The sequence below is a fragment of the Drosophila biarmipes genome, chromosome 3L (genome assembly GCF_025231255.1).
Source record: "Drosophila biarmipes strain raj3 chromosome 3L, RU_DBia_V1.1, whole genome shotgun sequence".
NCBI classification, from domain to species: Eukaryota; Metazoa; Arthropoda; class Insecta; order Diptera; family Drosophilidae; genus Drosophila; species Drosophila biarmipes.
Window position 1 is genome coordinate 16698643 of NC_066613.1, and position 22929 is coordinate 16721571.

General features: G+C 38.1%; 1 long non-coding RNA gene across 1 annotated transcript; it reads left to right on the forward strand.

Moving 5' to 3' along the window:
* The first annotated feature begins 277 nt into the window (after positions 1-277).
* Positions 278-1175, forward strand: LOC127010851 (uncharacterized). Its single transcript, XR_007763674.1, has 3 exons — positions 278-310; positions 384-440; positions 505-1175. It is a non-coding gene; the product is annotated as an uncharacterized LOC127010851 (long non-coding RNA).
* The last annotated feature ends 21754 nt before the right edge of the window (positions 1176-22929 follow it).

Genomic DNA, 22929 nt, shown 5'->3' on the forward strand with positions numbered 1-22929 from the left:
TCTATAGAAGGCAATCTGTTCTCTAAGGATCCTAATTGCTTTTAAATTATCATATATATATATATGTTTCAGAGTATTAACGTTTTAAAATCTACAATAGAGTGTCCTAAAAGTATGCTGTGAAATAATAGTCCCCTGAGTCTACTTAGTTTACTTTTATTGTTGCCTACTTTCAGGCGTCGTAGTAATGGTATTACAGAGTTGGCATCAAAAATGTTGAAACAAAAATCAATATTTGACAAGTAGAACAGATCAGATTTAATCGTCAATCGATCCCAAAAAAAATGACGAATAAAGACACTCATCCAAAGTAAGTCAGTCAAAACAGACATCTAGAACATTTTTAAACAAGCCTCTCATTAAATATTAACACTTTAATCCAGCCGATGGGTGTGCTTGTGTGTGTATCCCAGGTCTTCTATCCCAAAACTTCTGTATGGGTATGTGAACCCAACTGCGGTACGGGGTCATAAAGATGGCAAACTTATACAATATCCTCTCCAGCGAAATACTCACGGACTTTTGTGCGCTGCATGCTAAACAGTTTTTAGAAACACACCAAAGTCGGCAATTGAAAAATAAAACCAACCCGAAAAAGACATAAAATCCGGCGGAGGAGAGCTATTCCCGGCCAGCACGCGAGCGGGCTGTCCGTGGAGCATAAATTGCCAGAGAAACATTGTGGAACACGCCCATTTGCAAAATAATTATACGCCTCTGGATAGAAACACACCAAGGAGCTAAGGAGTGGGTCCAAATTAAATCAACAAGCACAAACGTGGCCTTTTGGCCAAATACGAGTACGCCCACCGCAGAACGCAAACTTTTCAACGCCGCAAAATATGAAGCATTAATATTCACGCCCATGTTAAAAGCACATAAATAGGCGTGGCATGCCAGCAGCACTTCCGCTTGGCCCGGCCTGCCATTTATGCTTTCCCAGTTTTCCCAGCTTTTCCCGCCCCCGAGAGTTGCATACAATTTTCCAGCAAAGCCCATTAACCCGGCCAGTAGACAATTGGTAGAGGAAAACTGCTTACGAGCAAACCATGTTCTACATTAAAGTTTTAACGATGGGTTGTTAAACTCTTTAAAATAATATTTTATTGTTTAGGAAATTATATTTATATTATTTTAAAAAGTGTTTAAATAAATGAGCAAAGTCGTATTATTAAAGAAAATCATAAAAAAAATATTATGAGAAGGTACTGATATCTTTAAGGAATATTTCTTGGCTTCAGGCTTCCGGAAAAAATCCATTTAAGATTGGAAATCCATTTATTTTCGGCACCAAAAAAATTATAAAGGAATATAAATATAATAAAAAACGTATAAACATAAGTACAGCAATTGTTTCTGTCTGTTTGTTATTGAGCTATAAATCCACACCTTCAACCACAAAAACTTTAAAAAGCCCCAAGACTTCGAATTTCTTGAGGGCAAACCACTCGGTTGAAAGCTAATTGAAAACCTTAAATTCTCACTTTTAGACTCCGACTTGTTTACTGAACCCCTGAGCCAGGTACATTGAATTGTGATTTTTATTGTTATTTTTCGGCTTGGCCCCCTGACTTTGCACCCTCAAGGTGTTTTGTCTTTACTGGTAAAAAGTTTTCCCCCAAAAAAGGAACACAAAATTTAGCTGGGCACTTGTTTCAGTTGTTTGCCGGTTATCTGGTTTATTGGAAGGGGCATTCGTTGCTTTTGTGGTTGTCTGGTTACAGGCTTTACTTGCCATGTTTATCTTTGCTGAACTGACCCAGAAACACATAAATTTGGTGGCCAGTGGGTAAAGTTTTTAAACGAAATTAAAGAAGCATTTAGCTTAGGGAAAGTGTTTAGATAAACATATATTTAAGTAATTTTTACATTTTGATGGACATTTTTGGACCATGAGATCGCTTTTAAAGTGTTTTCAACACATAATTCAAATAACAATTTTGTACAACAACCATTTATTAATTGCTCAGCCAAAAGCCTGCCAGTAAGTGGTGGTAAATGTGAATAATCAGGAAAATCCAATAAACCAAAATTACTTCTTAACAGACACAAGATTGTAAAGCGTTCGAGGATAATCCCCCAATTTCCGCCAATCTGTGGTTGAGTAAAGCAATTCCACTGAACTTGATTCTGTTTGCTCAGCTTCAAATGAGGTAGATAAGCCCCGGCTGCTGTGTCAGCTAAACGGATTTTCGTTGCCTGTTCTGGCATCGCATTACAAGGCCTAACACATAAATTTCCTATGCCCCGAAACCCCGACTTCCTTCCCCGACTTTGTTGACAACCTCACATGAGGTGAAAACTCCTAAGAAACGCGAAACGGATGTGCTGGCAGGGGTGGGAAATCACTTTTCACCAGCAATTGAGTGAAACTGTTTGCCATACAATGTTAACTTCTGATCAAATGTTCTCCCCAGAGATTGACAGAAGAGCTCAACCCAGCTTTTTGGCTTTAATTACCCCACAAGTGGGTATAAAAGCTAATGCCCGCCAAGCCACTTTTTCACACGCCCTCAAGGCCTGGGGGGCAGCATTCAGTTTTATGAGTGCTAAGACCCTTCTGCCCTCAGTAGACCACTCATCCCTTAACTGATTCAATTAGCCCTAAGTTGGAATCTTTCACTGCTGATTTCTTGGGCAGATATTAGGTGTAGCTACACTGTGTTTCGCTGGCCTTGGGCCGGGAAAACTTTATAATTTCATCAAATTCACAACCGAAACTTTATCTAAACATGTAGAAATCAGCACCCCTTCCACGCCGCCAATTTCCAACAATTTTGAGGCTTTGGCCAAAAAGTTGTTTCCAACAGCAATTAAAACAAATTACATTTTGCGATTTTAATTGCGTCTAATTGCAGGTAAAAGCCGGCAAATAAGTTCAAGCACAAAACTTAGGGGCGTATGGGGGTGTGCCGTCCACAGGGATGGAAACCCAGGGGCAGGGGGCAGTTGTCAGTTGTTATGAGCTGCCACGACGGCCACAACAAACTTTTCTCGATGGCACTCACAAATGGACACTGCAACAATATTTGGAGTACGACAGGTTGAGTGGGAGGTTGGGGCTGGACCATCATATAGAGTTATAAAATGACAATCCAAAATGAATGACAATCAGCGTCCACGCTGCGTATACGTAATTGTCAACATAAAACTTTTATGAGTGACAATTTTGAAATGGTTTTCGGCTGGCATTTGGGGAAATAGAGGTGGAGGAGTCAAAAGTTCAAAACAATGTGCATAAATGATAATGAGAAGTGCTGATTGTACCACTCAAAATTGAGTTTTTTATGGAGAACACTGGTTATTTTTAATTGTAGATGAAAAACAAATATTGAAAAATAGGGGAAAATTCAAATAAAAGCTAAGCTGCAGATAAAAACTAATGAAAAAATATTTTAAAAATATGTAGTCATATGTAGTATAAAGACCATTTTTAAATATTTAAAACAATATACAGTTTACTACTGAGTTCTTAAAAAATAGTTGGTTGCAGTCTTTTAAGTCGTTTGATTTTATGATTGAGCTGGTCACATGTGTAAACCGACCCCGGAGATTATGTCAAGCGATCTTGGCCATAAGTCACCCGAAAGCGACCCACTTATGCAGACGTGTATTCCGAGCATCCGGGGTCCTGCCGGGCTGTCATCATTAGTTTACTTTGTCCGACACTCATGTGTCAGCAATGCTGACAAAATGCTCTTCAGGTGGCTGCCACTTCAGAGTGCCAAGTGCCGGAAAAATTCAAGCTGCCAGCCTGTCTACGCAACTTGAGAGGATGGTACCTCTTAAAGAGTCGAAAGTGTATTTAAAAATGGCAGGCTAGTTTTAAACTGTCAAACAAAGTTGAACGGAAGAGAGAAAGGCAAATCCGATCAAAAGGTTGCAAAACCAATTAATCCTGAGGCATCTTCTATGAAAAAACAAAAAGGAAACTACCTTTTTTCCTAAGTTGGTGCTTAAAGTGCACTACAAAAGAATATCCTATGGCTTTTTGCCATATCAGCACTTCAACTGAGAAAAACAAAATTCAAAGTTCAATCAAGAGAAATTATAATTATAAAAATATATAGTTTACATTCAATATTTTGAATTGATATGTTTTCAATACATTTCCTTCTGTGTACCTATTCCATTTTTTAATTTCCCTTGGGGCTAGATAAAGGAGTTGAAGTTTAATTATATCTATGAGAAATTGCCAAGCAATTAAGCTACTAGAAAAAGTATAGGAAAAATAATCCTTTTTAAAAATATATTATGCTCCCATTTTCTTAAAATTAACAAGTTATGTAAGCATTTTGCAGTGGCATTTTAAGTCACGTTTAGCTTGTTCATAATTTTCACATGATTTATTCTACGTTTAGTTTACTGGAAGCCCCAGGGCTGTTAAAAATTTCAATTCAAACTATCTCGTTTTTGCCAAAAGCAAGCCAATGCAGCATAATAATAAAGAAAGAAAAGGTTAAAAATGTTAAAAACAATTACCAAAAGGCAGAAATGGTGAAAAAAGATGCTGGGCTGCTGGCTTAACCCATCCGAAGCACCATTTGCCTGAAGGCTGTAAAGCTCATCGTGTTTTCCAGAGCCATGCACAAGCTACTCGTGGAAAAAGGAGGACGTGCAGAAAACATAGAAATATTCAGTAGAAAAAACACACTTAAATTTACATCATTTCCAGTCCACAACCCCGAGGTTGCCCCTTTGAAATTGGCGCAACCAGGTGAAAGTTTTCATCCATTTTTACCCCAGTATTTATTAAAGGAGCAGCTGGCGAAACTAAAGCTATAATTGTTTCAAATTGAAATCTATTCTCATGGACCTCTGGCCTGGGAGAATGGAATGGTGTCAAGTGCAGCAGCAAAACTAAAGTGGTCCCGACCACGCCTCCGTGGGCAGTCAAGAGTTAAAAAGGGACATCGCCGGGATAACAACATTTGCATGCAAATGGCGAAGGCAGGAGTTACTTTGCCAATGTCAAAGGGAGACTGGAGAACCAAGAACTCAGAGCCGAGAACCAGAAAATACGTGCTCAGGGCTTGGCAAATGAACTTGTTTGGTAGCTAATGAGATAAGCATGCAAATGCCACTGGCAGTCAACTAAAAAGGCCATGAAAAATAGAAGCTACAATAAAGTCAAGTTCTGTTGGTGGCAGAAACAGGACGAGTCAATTAAGTAACATTTCCGCGGCGAAACAAAAAAAAGGTGAATTCCTAGGAAAATAAAACCTCTTAGGATTAATATCAAGTAGAAAAAGGGGAATAGAAGTTGATACAAGGAAGTGCGGAACTAAAGGAAATTCGTTTGCATAAATAATATTTAAGAGATGCATTTGTTTTGAAAACTTCTCCCTCATATCTATTTCCTTGCTGTGTACCAACTTTTATCGCAAATCTTCAACATAATAACCATATTTAGAAAAACGTTCGCCGAGCATTGCTTCGCATGTTTGGCAGACATAATCATAACTTAACTAACCACACACATTCGTTGATAGATGGCATTAAAAACCATAATTGTGTTTCGCTAATGCATTTCCCCGCCGCAAAGTCATTGCCCCCCAAAATTGTCAACAAGTTTTATCCTACCCAAGTTTAATTGATCACAGCACGCACATTTCACTTTTCCCATGTCTTTAAGCCAGTTTAAATTCTCTGGAAACTCAAGAACGAGATACAAATATCCCTGATCATTGTATAACAAAGTGGCTGGCACACATTGCGTATGCGTAATCTAGCAGTTCCACTTTTTTTTTGCCTGCCTCTCCACCCAAACATGTAAACACATTTCACTGTATTTTTTCATACTCAAACACATTTCTTCTTTTGCTTCTTTTTATGACAAGGAAATACATGCAAATCTAGAATCTTACAAACGATAAACGCCTTGAGGCAAGCTGCTGCTCCTGAGACTCCTGCCACACACAATGGATGCTATTTTATGGTCCATGTGTGTGCCAGGATGTGCGAGGGACAAATCCTACTAATGCCCCAATGCGTATGCGTACGCATTCGAAGCTCATTTTTCTTCCTGCGTTAAATCCTGCACAATTCAAAAAGAGAGAGGAGAAAAACCTTTCAGCAGATATGCAAAAAAGTATTGGAACCTTCTGCTGTCCATTACCCAGATACAAAATTCAGGAGAAAAAGGGCGGAATAAGGGGTAGCAAAGAGCCCCGAATACAAAAACCCAATTCGGATTCATGTCAATTCCAATTAAAAGCCGGCATAAAGGACCTTTAGTGCACAGTGAACTTATCTAATGCCTAACCACAGGACATGCCTCACCTCCGTCGCTCCCCGAAGATGAATCTATGCACATTATATCTACTACAACATTGAGCGCAAATAAATAAGATACGGAAAACATCTGTTATCCTTCAAGGAGTAGGGAACAAGGACTTGCTGTGTTCAAGGATATAGCAGGACATCCTATTTTATTTTTTATAGAAAATTCTATTAGGACTATAAAAAATCAATCATCTATCAACTTTGTTAGAGGGAAATATACTTGAAATATTGTTTTATAAATATAATTTTGGTAGAAGAAGGGGCTTCTTTAAAATAAATATATAAATATGGATTATGACACATATAAACAAATAAATTAATTCATATAAATCATTTAATATTTACATTGTGTTTACATTTATAAAATTTTCTTGTCTGCTTTTAAACCATCATCACCACTAACATGTTGAACGTAGGTGTGCCTTCTGTTTTATAAGAATTTCGCTCCTCAAGGGGCAAGATGCTGGTAACCAAGCAACAGCTGCATTTGAAATGAAAAGCATTTGTTTCTGACACAACTCGTCTTCGCCTCTGGTTGCTGGGTTAGTTTAGCCCGGCAAAAGGCTTGGTCCATTGAGGGAACTCGCCTGAATGCGCTCACTCATTATGTTGATTATCCCGAGAGGCCCAGGTCCTAAGGATTCCGGTAGAAATATGAATTGAAATAAATGCGCTTACGGCTTGCTTCCAGTCTGTCCGAAAGATTTCATTAGAAGTGCAATAAATTCTGTAGCAGAGCAAACAAAAAACGGGCAATGGAATGTAGGGAACCGCACCATTAACCCTTCTTTGCGGTGGCTTAGCACACACTCACTAAAAACATACACATGGAATGTTGTACATTTTTTTTGCTGGTGACCCTACCATCCCGGGGGATTTATGGCCTTTCCCCTTTCGGGTCATCTAATGCCATTTCGTATGGCCAACGTGCGCCTCTCTGGATTCCCCCACACATTTCTGTGGCAATTGATGAGCCACAAAGCCAACAAGCATGAAATGAAGTCCAGCTCCTCGTTCATCCCCCACTCCCTCACGCCCCCATTCCCATTACCATTCCCCAATTCATTCTGTGGTTAATGTGATAAATCAATTTTATGCGAAAATCACAGAGCATAAATTTATTTAACTAGCCCATAACTCATGGTCCTAGTTTCGCTGGAGCATCTGAGTTTGTCTGCCCGGTTTTGCCTTGAGTTTATCAATTAGTTTGGGGCCTAGATCTAGTTGTAATGGAATGGGAGTAGCCCTGATTGGGGTAATAAAATGAAGCTGTGGTTACAAATTAACACAATATTATTAATATAGGAGGAGGTTAAAATAAGTGTAGTAAATAAGACAACTGTCTTGTGTTTCATTTGTAAAGCTACCTATTATTATTTGTATTCTACCATTATATTTTGTATTACCCAGACTTTTTTAATTTCATTTACATGTTTTTCCATAATTACACCGTTTTATTCAAATATAATTTAACAGGTACTTAGAAATTAAATACCTTTAAATTACTTATACGCTGCCTACCTTTCCCTGACCCTCTCATAAATGTTTGGAATATATAACACAAATACCAAATGTATGGCCCTCAAAGTGAACTCTTTTCTGCTCAAATAATATATGACCAAAGAAATGGGTTGGAAAGGGCGGACCATGGGTCGTACGCCTAATGAGCTTTTAAAATTCATTTAGACTTTTCACCTTTTATCTTTGTGTGCACAATGAATAAAATTAAAATAATCCGCGGCCAGTCGTCGGCGTCGCCAGGTCTTGATAATATTTTTTTCCCGGCATTCCCAGTCTCCATTTTTCCCACCTCTTCTACTCTGAATTTGAATAACTGAATTGTTAAGTGGACTGTCTGAATGATGGACTTGAGTAGATAAGACAGGGCAGGCGGCTTCCGACCTTTTAATTAAATTTAATTGCAAATGCCAGGGTCCAAGTCGCCGAAGATGGCTTTTGATGAATAAAGGGGAAGCCCCGAAATAGACAGGAGTTTAAGGTGGATATGTATTATTACCACAGTTGAGTAGCCACCAAAAAGCGGCACTTCCATCTAATGCATTAATTTATCACACTCGCTTGGAGACTCTGGAAAATCCAGGTGCCAGAGACAGGCGGCCACGTAACCAGGACCAGAAAGAAGCCTTTGCATTTCAATGAAAGCATTTGTAAAATATTACTGCATACCCCATGGGGGCCGGTATCCCCTCATGCGAGCTGGCAAACAGGCAAACAGACAGAACTCCAAAGCACCCACATTTGTGTCGCACTCAAGTCACGTTTGCCAACTGGCAGAAGCTTCAACAAATGCTAAGCTCAAGATTTATTGCGCTACTTAAGTTGCTGTTGATGATGTTACCTTCCCTGCCTTCCCTTCCCGGCTACTCTGAAACGCACACGCAATGTGTAGAAAAGGTTAACAGTCGGCATCCGTCTAAAAATATTTATATATTTATATAGCGCACGGCGCTGAGCTCCCAGCATTGGCGCGGTCATAAAAGATTCATACTTCCATTCAAAAGTATTTTTAAAAACCCTCATAAACATCGAGAATCACAAGGAGCATCGAAAAGCTGTCAAAGTCCTGTATAATGAGTTCGCGGGAACTTTAATTCTGCTTTTATAAATATACCATGAAAGTGCGCTATACATAAGAAAATAAAGGTGAATAACATAATAAAAAATAAAAGTAATAGTCCAAAATTAGAACGTAATACCCTGTTGAACTCGTAATAAAAAAAACGTTTTTTCGCCAAAAACCAAGATCTTAATTGTTGACTCAAAAACTATCAGTATTTTGACCAAAACTAAACAAGTAATGGTCCAAAAGTAGAATGTAATACCTTGTTGAACTCATAGTACAATTTCCAATCGATTGGCATTCACACCTAAAAACTTTAATTTTCGACCAATTTTCGCAAAAATAGATGATGCTGAAACTTCTAAAAAAGTGAATATTTGGAAAAAATTTGAAAATTTGAAAATTCGGCGGAAAATAATTGCAATCAATAATCCTGCTTGTTAGGTATCCAAAAAGGTGACCCTTATAGATTTTGGGTCATTTCTGACAAAGTTACACAAAAAAGTACAAAGAAAGAAACCGTTTTTTCACAAAAATTAAGATCTACATTTTTCACTACAAAATAATCCGTTTTTTGGGCGAAACAAAAAAGGTAATGGTTCGAAATTGGAATGTAATATCTTCTTGAACTCGTAATACAATTTCCAATCGATTGACATTCACACCTAAAAACTTTAATTTTTCACCAATTTTCGCAAAAATAGATGATGCTGACCCTTGAAAAAAAGTGAAAATTTGGAAAAAATTTGAACTTTCCAAAATCCGGCAGAAAATAATTGCGATCAATAATCCAGCTTGTTAGGTGTCCAAAAAGGTGACCCTTATAGATTTTGGGTCATTTCTGACCAAGTTACTTAAAAAAGGACAAAGGAAAAACCAGGTTTTTCGTCAAAAAACCAAGATCTTTATTTTTCACTAAAAAATAATCCGTTTTTTGGGCGAAACAAAAAAGGTAATGGTTCGAAATTGGAATGTAATATCTTCTTGAACTCGTAATACAATTTCCAATCGATTGACATTCACACCTAAAAACTTTAATTTTTCACCAATTTTCGCAAAAATAGATGATGCTGACCCTTGAAAAAAAGTGAAAATTTGGAAAAAATTTTAACTTTCCAGAATCCGACAATAAATGATTGCGATCAATTATCTAGCTTATTAGCTGTCCAAAACAGTGCGTCTTGTTGGTTTTGGACCATTTTTGACCAACTTATACAAAAAACGACAAAGGAAAAACCCGATTTTTCGTCAAAAAACCAAGATCTTTATTTTTGACTAAAAAATAATCCGTTTTTTGGGCGATATAATGGTCAGAAATTAGAATGTAATACCTTTTTGAGCTCGTAATACAATTTCCAATTGGCATTCACACCTAAAAACTTTAATTTTTTGACCAATTTTTGAAAAAATAGATGATGGTGAGCCTTCTAAAAAAAGAAAAAAATGGGCACAGATTTTAACTTTCCAGAATCACACAGAAATTGATTGCGATCAATAATCCTGCTTGTTAGCTCTCCAAAACAGTTCGTCTTGTAGGTTTAGGGCCACTTCAGACCAAGCTACACATAAAAAGGTCAAAGAAAAATGTCGGTTTCCGCCAAAAACAAGTCTTAACTTTTGCCCTCATATATAGATAAATATATAATAAATTTAGAAAATAATGATATTTTTAATGAGTAATTCAAGACATTTACCAATGAGTAATCGAATTTATGTATTTTAGAAAATAATTTTTTTTTCATGGCTACTCACTCATTATTTCTTCTCGGCGTGTAAAACTTTAACTTTTTTCACCTTCAAAGCATAAATGTTTACAGGGCATCAAAACGTTTTGGCCATAAATAATGCCTTCGACCTGTGCAAGCACATAAAAATGTATAAAACGAGCATCAAGAAGCTGCGTGCCAAACATTTTGAAATAAGCACCTGGAAATTTTTCAGCCAATGCAGGTGGATTAGAGTCGGTTCCGGCTAATGGCCAGTTTTTTGGAGCTTTTCTGTCTAATGTGTTTCATATGCAAATACCACAATGTTGCTTATCAGTGGTTATCTTTTTTTTTTTGTTCTAGCTGCGGAGAAAGAATTTCCATTGCACCACATGGCGTATAAGCAATGTGCCGCATCTGCTTACACTCTGATTTCTATCCCCTGCATCACCACAAAACATTTTCGGTTCCTCACGCTCCATTTGTTTTTTTTTAAGATTTTTTGTTACCATTTTACAATTCAATTGAATTGTTGCAAAGTGTCCAGAAATATGTACATTTTTTGTGCCGGGGTCTTGGGATCGCCTTGGGCAAATTTGAATTGGCAAATTGTGTAACGAGCATTTTTGGGTGGATGGTGGACAGTTCCAACCCGTTTCGCTGACATAAACTGCACTGAAATGTCATAAAAATTGAAACACGTTCCTCGTTGTGTTCGCTGTTGCTGCCAACCTGAAAATCCCCAACCCCCCGCCGCTTTTGACCTGGCTTTGAATGGCAGTTTTGATGTTGACTCAGTCCTCCAGGGTTAAATCTTATTTTTGCTGGATTTGAGCCCATGTTTTGCACGCAAATAACGTTAATCCCTAGCCGACCGAAAGCTATTTCCCAAAAAGTATGACTAAATAACATCCTTAAAATCTATATCTATGCTTTGCTCTCTATACATCTAATCCTCCTTGGCTAAATTCGCTGATGCTGCAATTTGAAACTTTGCACGTGTCCTTCTGAAAGAGTTCGGCAAACACCTGTGGGTGTGCAGGATAGTATGAAATTGTATTGTTTTACGTGTCAGTAGTTTTATGCAATTTTGAAAGACTGCGGCAAAGGCCTAAATCAAAGGGCGGTAAAGAAAGTTCCAACTTTGTAATCTGTCCAATTTCTCTATTACACAAAATTAATTGATTCAATTTATAAGCTGGTTCATAGTCTGAAACAATTATTTTCAATTAATTTGCCGAATCAAAGCGATGAGTATTCACTTTCCCTTCAGATTAAAGGTACACTCACAAACAATTAAGGCCAAGTTACCACAAAATATCAAAATGTTATCCTTATTTTCATTCAATTTAATATGAAAAATTCCAAGTGAATTATTACAGAAATTAAAATAAATCTAATAAATATATTATATATTATTTGTAAATAGATAAAATATTTACTCTTTTACCCTTGTTATTTTTCCTTTTAAATAACATTTCAGAAAATATGTAGCCATTCAAAACACTTGGTTATAATTTTACGTTTATTAAAATTACAAATATATGCAGGTAAAAAGCTCTAAGATAGCCAATATCCGAATTACATTCCAATTTTCCCGTTCAGACAGAAAAAGACTGTGTTATTAGTTAGCCTGCATTTTATGGCACAATGACACCCTCACAAATTGAAGGATTTTGCGTGGGCGTGGCTTTCCAACTCCCCCAAACACAAACAAAATCGATTTGCATTTAATTGCATCTGCGGCTGCACAAATTTCCAGGGATATTTGTCGATGAAGAGGGGCAAAGGATCCACAGAGGACAAGGCGGAGTAAATTCTGTAATCAGAATTATTGTTCAAATTGTCGTAATGTTTATCCAATTTGTTTTGTTGGTTTAGTTGCCTGCCTGTGAGTGTGCTGAGAACTTGTGTGCGAGTTTCAACTAGTATGTATGTGTGTTTTATGGCCATAATCCGATTAGAGTGTGTTAAGTGCTGTACAGAACTTGGCCAACACCTTTTGTTAATTACGTAATTGTTTGGGGTAAATATTGTCAACAGTTTACAGATGCTCGGTGCGCGTGTGTGCAGCCACTTCGCTCGCTCAATCAACTATTCGAGAGCCTCTAACCAATTTCAGAAAGGACCTAAATCAACCTATTTTGGCATGTGAATCCACCATGATTTGCATAGTGAAAATTGCGTTGATTTTGTGTGGGATTAAACTGATGAAATTAAATGTCATTGCAGCGAATATAGTTATGGGGATTGATTTCTGAAAATTACTCAGTGCAACACATTTTTATACAAAAACTTTAAATTAATCCTTTACTTTACAAAGCTTTAAGAACCTAAATAAATACAGAAAAAACAGTATTAAGAAAATGGGTTTTAGAAAATATTTTATATATATTTTGCGAAAGTGTCGAGAAGTATGCAATAAAACAGTAGCATCGGCTTTTGAAAAATAAATATATTATTGCCTACTTTTAGACACTTTTGCCTTAAATTGCTTTTTAATATAAATAATTCTTTTAAAATCTTGTACTTATAGCACATATTTTATTATCTTTAACTTAAATTTATGAAGAATTAAATATTTTAAGCAGCTTGAGTCTTCTTTGTCGTCCCTGTAGATGATAATTTGCATCTCCCCGTCGCAATCAAGTGCATTAAGTGCCTCAAAGCATTTCGCTACTGGCAAGTTTGCTGAAACTTCCAGCTCCCTTCCATTTGTAATTTCATCCTTCTGCGCTTGCATATCAAATTTCCGATCCCAGGGCTCTGTACCTCTCACTCACTTACTCCTTGGGCCCTGGTTGTTATGCATTCGCTTGTCGGCACTTTTTCATGGTGATTGTTCTTCCATGTTGCTGACAACGTCGTTAGCTATTCAAGTTTGTCAATTAAAAACATAATCCCCAATCAGAAGCCAATAATACCAGGCTGTTGCCAGACAGGGAGTCCCTATGCCCCCGGTTCCCATCCTCTTCTACCAGCTCTCCCGCTCCCCAGCACTCCAGGTCTCCAGCTCCCCAGTTCCCCATATCGGTATCTATATCCGCCTGTGGCTGCGACTCAGATAATCTGGAATAGAGACCCGCACACACCATCGAAAAGTTTGCCTCGCTGGAGACGGTGAAACGACATTGTCATGGCAAAAGTAAATATTATTTTCTTTTTTTATCCGCCGCCTGTTTTTATTCGACTCCCACTTTACCATTCCCCTGTGATTTTTTTCCATGATTTTCGTTACAATTGGGTAGCCAGACAGGATCAGAAGAGTGAATATTGGTGGACGCAGCCGGATAATTGCTACATTTTTCATGACTTTGTTGGGCAAGTCCTTTTGATTTTTGGTCAAGTGGATTACATACTTTGTAATTGATCTAAAAAGTTTTCAGTCAAGTGTTGTGTGGCATCTTAGTCCTTAATAATTGGATTGCAGGAGTTCAATTTAGTTTAATGAAATTTGTTATAATCAATATTTTATTTGAGTCGTTGCATATCATCACAAATACAACTAAAAAATAAAGTCAGTTTAGGTATCTTAAATTATGCAAGGAAGCGTTTTTCTGGGTAATTTCATTGTAATTCTGGGTTCAAACTATATTGTTGCATACTTTTAGGTGGTTTTTTTTTTAAGATAATTTTAGAACTCTATGTTTTTGTCTAGCCCCACAAAAATAATTTTGTTGCTTTTAAAAACCAACATCAATTACAACGGACACTAAATATTGTTTGAATTCCTCGATTACTTTGGTTTATTCCTTTAAATCTCAAATACTTCTATATCCTCTATTACCGACTCCTCATTTCACTTTATCTTTATGCACAGGATGCGAATATGCATCAAACGATTTGCCCTGTTCAAACACTTTTCAATTACGCCCTTTGATCCAAAATAAACTCCATTCATAAAAAGCAACAAAATCTGGACAGCGTTTGTTTGGCTTCAGAATGCATTCAATATTGGATTTGGTTTGCTTACTTGTTTGTTTTTAATTTGCGCGCTGGCAAATATATTCAGATTCTGCTGCGAATCAGCTATCTATTAGGCGACTTGAGCCTGGCTATGAATAAAATAATGAGGATTTTGCGATTTGCATTGGCCAAGTGAACATATGGGTCCCGTATCTCGTGCATCAATCTTAATCCTGCCAATATTTGCCGGCCAAAGTTGCACCCCCAGTTGAACTCTCGCTCCGCCAAGGAGTCATTGTGGGCCAGTCTTGGCAAACAATCTGCTCCTTTTCATCGTGCTATCCACTCCAGAAAGCCACCGCACATTTGTTGTTCATTTCTGTTTGCAATTTCAGAGGAAATGGAATCCTCTGTTTACTTTTTCCCCGACCTCAACTTGTCAGCGGTTGACTTCTGACCAGCAGTTCATAAACGTTAAACATTCTGCTCCCGATCATTATTCATGTCTTGTCCTTTTACAATTCTAAAGGCATAAATAATCAACTCATTCTTCGCGGGATAGTGCAACTAATTGCATCTTATACCTGCGAGTCATCAAGATTTGCGGAGGAAATCGCAGAATTAATTTGTCAGCTGACAAAACAGAGTAAAAAACCCCGCGGCACTAGAACTCGACAAAATGCGAAACAACGCACAAAATAATCTGATTTGGGTAGAGTGAAAAGTGAAAAGCTTTTAATGGCATTTGCGTAAATTAAATGCTATTAAAATTATTTTCATAGCTGCCGCTGCAGCAGCTGGCACACACCCGCACAACGAGAAAAAGCTGTCCGGGAAAACTATCAGTCTTTAAGTGCCGCGTGGGGAAATGTGGCAGGGAGCTACAGCAACATTTGTGCAATTGAAATAATAATAAATTTGCTTGGCATTTAAATTAAAATGTCAAAGCAGCTAGCATCAGCCATCAGGATGGGAAAGTTGAAGAGGTTAAATATTTTAAAAATTATTACATTGCATACAAATCTTCCTAAATTGAAATGTTTCATTCCCTATCATTTTAAAGTTAAAGAAAGTGCTATAAATTACTAAAAAATGGTCACCACGATTTACACTCCATTAACTTAAAGCCAAATCTTTATTTCATCGTAAACCCCAAAGGCTTTAATCTTTGGCCTATTACTCACCTGGAATTTCATCACACTTCATTCTGAATGTCAACCGAAGTTTTCTGCACATGGTAAAGCATAATTTAATAGAGCTCAACTGGCTGAAGCCAGAAGAATTCAAATAAAATGAATGAAGATTTGTTGAGACCAATAAATTTGTCTGCATGTCTAATTTTCGCACACACACAGGGATACAGAGTGTGGAATCTGAAGGGGCATCACCATAAATTATACCTATCTACTTCGTCATCGGGACTGCGACGAGCGAATTTTACCTTGTGGTCAGCAAGTGCGGTCAGCATGTGTAAATTTAACCGCAAACTTTTGCCCGAGTGCAACACATGAGACCGGAAGGGGGTGGTGTGAAAATTGGGGGGAAGATGCACTCGGAAATATTGGAAAGTAAACTTTAATACCCCTAAGCTACCACTGCCACCAGAAAAGAATTTAAGAACTGAAATACTTTTTAGTATTTAAAGTATCGTCACGCTTAATGGAATATTATAACAGACTTTTCATTAATATAGTTAAATGGAACAAGGTTTTAGAGTTCCAAAATGTTATAATAAATACCTTTAAACATCCACCTCAAATACCATTGAGGGTAGATTTTATATGTGACCTCTAAAGTTAAGCATTTCAGAAATGTAAAATATCTATCTTGTATAGTTATCTGCTTAATCCTGAATACAATCCCTTTTCAATACCTATATTTCTTCAAGTGTCTGGTTAGGGGACGGTGGATCTAGGGCCAATGTCCATATTGTCGAAAGTACAGACGCATTTATCTGAAATGGCCCTGCGACCAGAGCGCAGTCGGGTCATAAATTAAATCATCGGGGGTTCCGGGGAGGTTCAGGGAAAGGGGTTGACCCATAGGTCGGGCAGAGCCACTGCAATTGCAGTCGAAGGCTGCAGCATCGATTGGATAGTTAGCCAAATAGATGGGCAGATAGATGGGGAATAGATGGGCTGAAAGATAGACTGTCTGCAGACAAGACAATGGACTCGTGTACTGCCGCCTCCACCATCCCCCATCTCGAACTTTAATGGTCTCTGACTACTTACAACCTAGAAATGTCAGTACCAGCTGGCAATCTGTGTGTAATCCTCTTTTTGCATTGTCTCTATGGCTTTGCGACTGGGCTTTCAATTCCACTCCAATTAAGATGTGTGCCAGGTGAAATGAATTGCTGACGCCACTGGTACTCGTAGAAGTTCAATGCAAATAAGAGTCATTTGCAGGCCTCCTCCCCCGCAAAACCAGACCAAAAGCATTTTTCATTATTAATATGTATCCCCATTTCCATTACAGTCTGTGGGTTTAGGGTGCGTTAAAACTTTGACACTTGGCCTGACCAACTCAAGCGATTTGTTTGGTTTGCCAACATGACCGAACAACAACAAGGCTGCAAGGATAACCCCTAAAACCTAAACACAAATGCTTTCGGGCAAAAAGGGAGGGAAAGAGGAGGATACTTTAAATGACTGCCAAAGCCTCAAATGGGTGTATAAATCCCCTGCAAAGAACATCGACACAAAACCAGATATCGGGGCAGAGGGACTGTAAAAAGGGTTTGTCTTGTTTTTTTCCTGTAAGCCCACAAAATCCCCATCTAAATCCGTGTGTAAACTTTAAGGACTCTTTCCTTGGGCTTTTGAATATTTAACTGAGAGCCAAATTAAAATATATTTTCCTCTGTCGTATTTAAAAACAATTTTGTAAATGCCTAGCAAACACATTAAGTTTTATACTTTACTTTTTGTTTCACAGTTTTAAGTTTTCAGAAAGTTTTCATTTGACAATAAAGGCTCTTAAAATTTATTTAACAAGAACATTAAACTTTCTTTCTTTCCATTTAACCATTAAAATTTGTTATAACTTCCGTTTGACAGACATTGTTCGTACATCATATGAAATCTAAAAGCCACATTAAATTCAAAGAAAAAACTAGACAAAAGACGGCTCTGGTGGGCGTTTTAATTTAATTTCAGTTTTAACCCATTGTCGGCCAGCCCGAAAAAGAAAGAGGATATGTGTGGTGCCAACACAATGGAGCTAGCAAATTTGGAGCTCTTTGTTATCGAGCAAATGTCGTAGAACACAGAAAAATAAGCTTGAAAAATATTGGCCGAATAAAATGCATGAGAATTTTAAATGCAATTCATTTGAAATGGCAGGAAGTGCAAGAAATGCTCAAATAATTGCACCACCGAATGGTCTTTTTTTGCTGCAACAAAAGGACTCAAGGACGCAGGTCCTTTGTGTCACTGTCTGCGTGCAAATTGAAAGTGCAAATATTAACATTCAAGACGATGTGCCAGGCACACTTGTGGCTTTCCTGGCTGCCACTCAATCAGCAGGACTCGCCTCGCCTTGCCTCGTGTGTGCCAGGACCAAGACCGATGCGAGCGGGACAACAGCTGCAGACAAGGACGAACCCTGGAATTCAGATGTGTGTGTATTAGTTGTGCCTTTTGGGGCAAAACTTTAATTAAATTGTATGTTTTTGTGAACCGGGCAGAGGAAAATCCCATTTACCTTTTCATATTTCTTGCGAGCCCTTCGGGGTATGCATAAATTTATTAAAGTGATTTTCTCTGGCAAAATAAAGCCCAACGAAATCCCTTTTCTATTTCCTGGTCCACGGCTGGCCAAAGCCTTAAATATTCATAATGTCAAAAGCGAGGGCCACACACGTCCAAGGGGAGGAGGTTGCAGATACACCAGCACATAATTGTTTTGAATGCCTCATTAAGTGTTTGAGAACTTAAGCCCAAGTTCGTTGCCGCACATGTGTGTTTGCTGGAGACACGAACAGAAACAGGACCAAAACCAGGACCCAGCGGGAGATTATTACGATTATTATTAACTTTAATGAAAGTCTGGGGATGTGTTGGCACTTGGAAAAAATACTGGTTCAAAAATAAAGCTTTTTGGGCATTTAGAAATGTAGTCAACTGAAAAAGTATATTTCGTGTACATTAAACAGGATTTGAACATTATGATATGAAGAATTTTAAGGAAGCCGAACCTTGACAAAAACATTGCCTACTTTGGGGCTGAAGTTGACGCGGTTTTAGACTGTAATTATTTTACGATGGTCAGATTTCAAAATACCAATACTATTTCTTTAAAGAAATATTTTTGTAACGTTAATTATATTTGGTGCCAGCTGCACACTTGAAATTGGTATGATTTTTTTTTAGCTATTTCATTCCATTTTAATAATTTGGGGGATTCATTTTTTTGTTTTCCTCCCATTTTATTTAAATCCATAACTAGTTTCATTGCAGTGTCTGCTTCGGTTCTGGCGCACATGTTTTCAGCTGCGGGTATTTAAAGCCACTTCATGGCAATGTTGACGCCAACGTTGGCCTTCTGTTTCGAATTATCCAACTGCCTGCCATAATTACCGGCTCCGTGCACTGAATACTCCTTCTCTTTCTACCGCCATCAGCCCTCTCTTTCTAGCCCCATCAGCCCTCTCTTTCTATAATTCTTTCAGCATGTGTGTGTGTTTTTAGGCAAAGCCAATCATTTGGGCGTTTCATTGTCATTATGTCAATCTTGGCGCCACCATTCGACACGGTCACGTGTGTGGGATTTTGTGAGCCTGTGTGCGGCATATCCTTCAATTTGTGTGGGTGTATTAGTGTGTGAGTGTGTGTGCGGAATGATAATGACACTGTCGTTATCTTTTCCATGATGTTCTGTTCTCGGTAGTTCATTTCGATGTCGTTAAATACACGTTCCAAGTTAATTGGTTGAGGCAGCAAGTGAAAAAGTCTCGAGGCCCTCATTTAATTCCCTTTTTCTTATTTATTAGTATATTCAGATACTATTAAATTATATTGTGGTATAGAGTGGTACATATTCAACTCTACTTTTTTTAAATGAACTTACATAATACAGATTATTTTGAACTTGCTTATGTCCAATCAATTATCAAGTGAGGTACAACCAACTTTCCTAAAAGCAAGCAACCGTACATGCTCTGATCTGGGCAAAAAACCAAAGGATGTTTTCAGAAGATGCTCCAATTAAAGCTTCATCGAGCTGAACAAAAACCATAGGAAGCAACCAAAAGCAGAACATCTTTTATGTATAATTTTCGACGAATAGTAAGTTCCTGCTGTGGCATTGTTTTTCACCAGTACTGAGCAACTTTTCCTTTGTTTCGTGGACTAATAAGCCATGTTCTGCTTACCAAGCAGCAGCTTAAAGCCTTGTTAAAGAGTTTAAATTCCAAAATAAAGGATTCCGGCCTTTCCTCCTCCAACACCATAATAATTACTCAGGCTGAGCAAATCGCGTGCATTAAATATTTACACTTTAATCTACTCAATGGCAGGAGCAAGTGGGCAGACCCAGTACCCGTTTTCCCCTGGGGGAAACGCAGAGGGCCGGATTCCTGTGGCCATAAAAAATAGCAAAATATCTGGGAAATCAGACAATCCGACAGGCCAAGGAGAGGCAGGGGTCGAGTCTGTCTGAATGCTAAGAACGTGTTTAGAGCTCAACACATATATTTTACAAGGCATTTGCAAGTGCCAGTGAGGGGAATCCTGGCTGCGTCTTCCTGCGATGAAGTTATCCTTGAATTGGTAAACCAAACATGCCTGCTACAGACGATTAAAGCCTCAAAGTCCACAAGTTGTCCATAATTATACGCCACGAGGGTTCGAAAAATCAACAACATATATAGGATAACAGAGCAGACAATCATATTAAAAGCTAAACGGCACGAAAAGCGGGTTGCGAAATAAAATATGAGACATTAATATTCACACCCGAAAGGGGAACTGACCTTTTCTGGGCAGGACGACGGCCAGGACGACGTAACTTCCTGACGCCTCGAATTATGCCATAAAATGTAGCCCAGGGGATGAATTCATTTGCACACACACACACCGCCCCACTCCCTCAATCTGCAGAACCATTAAATCACCCTAAAACAATGGGCCCAAGGTTCCGTTCAGTCCAGGTCCTCCTCCGCATGGGGTTTACCTTGCGAAATTAATTTCATTTGAATTAAGCACAGGCAATAATGCCGAAATTATTCACAGACACCCAGGTCCTGACCAAAATCTGGAGCCCATGCAATCAACGCCCGATTCCCTTACCTTTGACACCACCAAATTGTTTGCCAGTCAACTCTGCATGCCCCCATACCATCCGAAAAGCATTTTGAGGGCTCTTTGTCGATGCTTAAGGCTTGCTGATTGTGTGGTTTAAAGGGAGGTGGTGGTGTTTAGGGGGTGGCCGTGGGTGGGGATGTGGGCAACGGGCATTGGGGCAAGCAAAAATGTCTGACAGCTAATTGAAAACATTAAATTTTATTTACCTACAGGGCTGTGTGCTCTCGGCAGAGCTCGTCTTTTGTGGCTTGTAAATTGGAAAATACCGAAAAATCGTTGCTAATCCTTTTTGGGTCACACATTGGAGAAAACCGAAAGTAAAAAAACTCATTCTATCAACAAATACCATTTTAAGATGACAGTTGAAAAACTATTTCCTATTTTTCATACCTTCAAATAGTTTTTAAACGACATTATTTAAAATTCCGAAATATATCTATTAAACAGATTATTTTCGAATCATCAGTAACTTTTGTTTGGCAATCTTATAAATTACGAGAATGATTTTCAACATTTTTGACAGCTTTTTAAATATTATATTTTTTTAAGACCCCCTTAAAGGGTATGGAAATCAAAAAACTCGAATGAATTTTGATAATTTTTGCTGGCTATGCATCTGCAGGCAGCTGTCCAAGCATTTGAGCATTTTGCTGTCCACTCAGCTGGGCTCCCTGTCAGTTGAGCTGCTGCCAGGGGTCATTCGCCCGAATAAAGCGCTGCCCTTGCATATTTAATACCACCAGCGGGCACTCCTGTCCGGGGATAAATAACATGAAATATTTACACGTCGCCTCTCGAGGATCCCGTACCGCCCTGCTCTTGAACGTAGTCAAATCTGCATGAACAACTGGCACTTGTATGGGCATACGGATATGTGTAATAACAATAATAAAACATTATTGTTGTCTCAACGCTCCCAATGGCATTCGCCCGAGAGTAAACAAGTTACAGAACAATTTGTTTTGACAGTTGTTACAATTTTTCTTATGATTGTTTGGCTGGGCGTGTAATGAATTAAGTCAAACTCGAGTTATAATAAATGGTACCCTAGGGGAATTACTTTTCAGAAGAGCTTTGACAAGGAGAATACAGAGCAACTATTGGGTTAGCTACAAGCTTTTTTATATATGAATATGTTAACTGCCCTTAAGCTTCAGAAGGTTAAACGAAACCTATTGCTTCTGTGGCTGAACAATAATACATTTTTGCATTTATCTTTCATAGAATCACCATATTCTTTTAACGTGTTTTCCTTTAAAACAGAGAACTATTGTTGCGCTTTTTATCATCCTTTCACAATGGAATCCTGCATTGCCGGCAGGACCGCCGCCAGGTGGTTTTTGTTTTCCGCATCCCTTAACAATCGCATTGGATGAATGAGTGCAGGCTGGGAACTACACTACAGGTTGAAATACATCCATAGCCCTTTTACCATTTTTCCCGGTACATTTTTCGCCTCAAGTTGATTGCATTTTTCAGTCAAGAGAAAGATGAAAGCAGCCGGGGATAGCGGAAAAGTCGGGGGGGACCTTGTCAACTCTCGCACATAAGGAAAACAATCCGTTTGGAGTCAGCTTTTGTATGCATCGCACGTTCGTTTTTGGTTGATTTCTTGCATTTCTCATAGCTGTGGGTTCGACTTGGCTTCGCACTCCACACTCCATACTCCGCACTCTGCATTTATAAATCCCAGCATCGCGGGTCAATTTCATGCAACAGCGACAGCGAACCTGGACTAACCTCAGGAGAACACTGAAAAATAAACCAAATTTTCTAAAATTTTTGAATGTATACAAAAAATTATATAAACAAATGCATTTAATATTAATTTCTGTGATTTTCAATTAATTCAGTAAGTCTTTGAAATAAAAAAATGAAAATCCGTTAAAACAAAATTAAAAATACTCCTCATATAAAAAAAAAACCTTAAAACATTTTTTCAAGAAGGGAAAATAATAAAAGAATTCCAAATTATTTTGTTTTGTCTAATAAAATAGTTGATAAAATTAAAATTGAATAAAAGCACATAGAATATTTTCTATTGAACAATCTAATTTTTTAAATTATTCTCCAAACTTCAAAACCTGAATTTGCGCCAAGTGTACTTGCAGAGACCTGGACAACGGCACGTATGCGCGCTTTT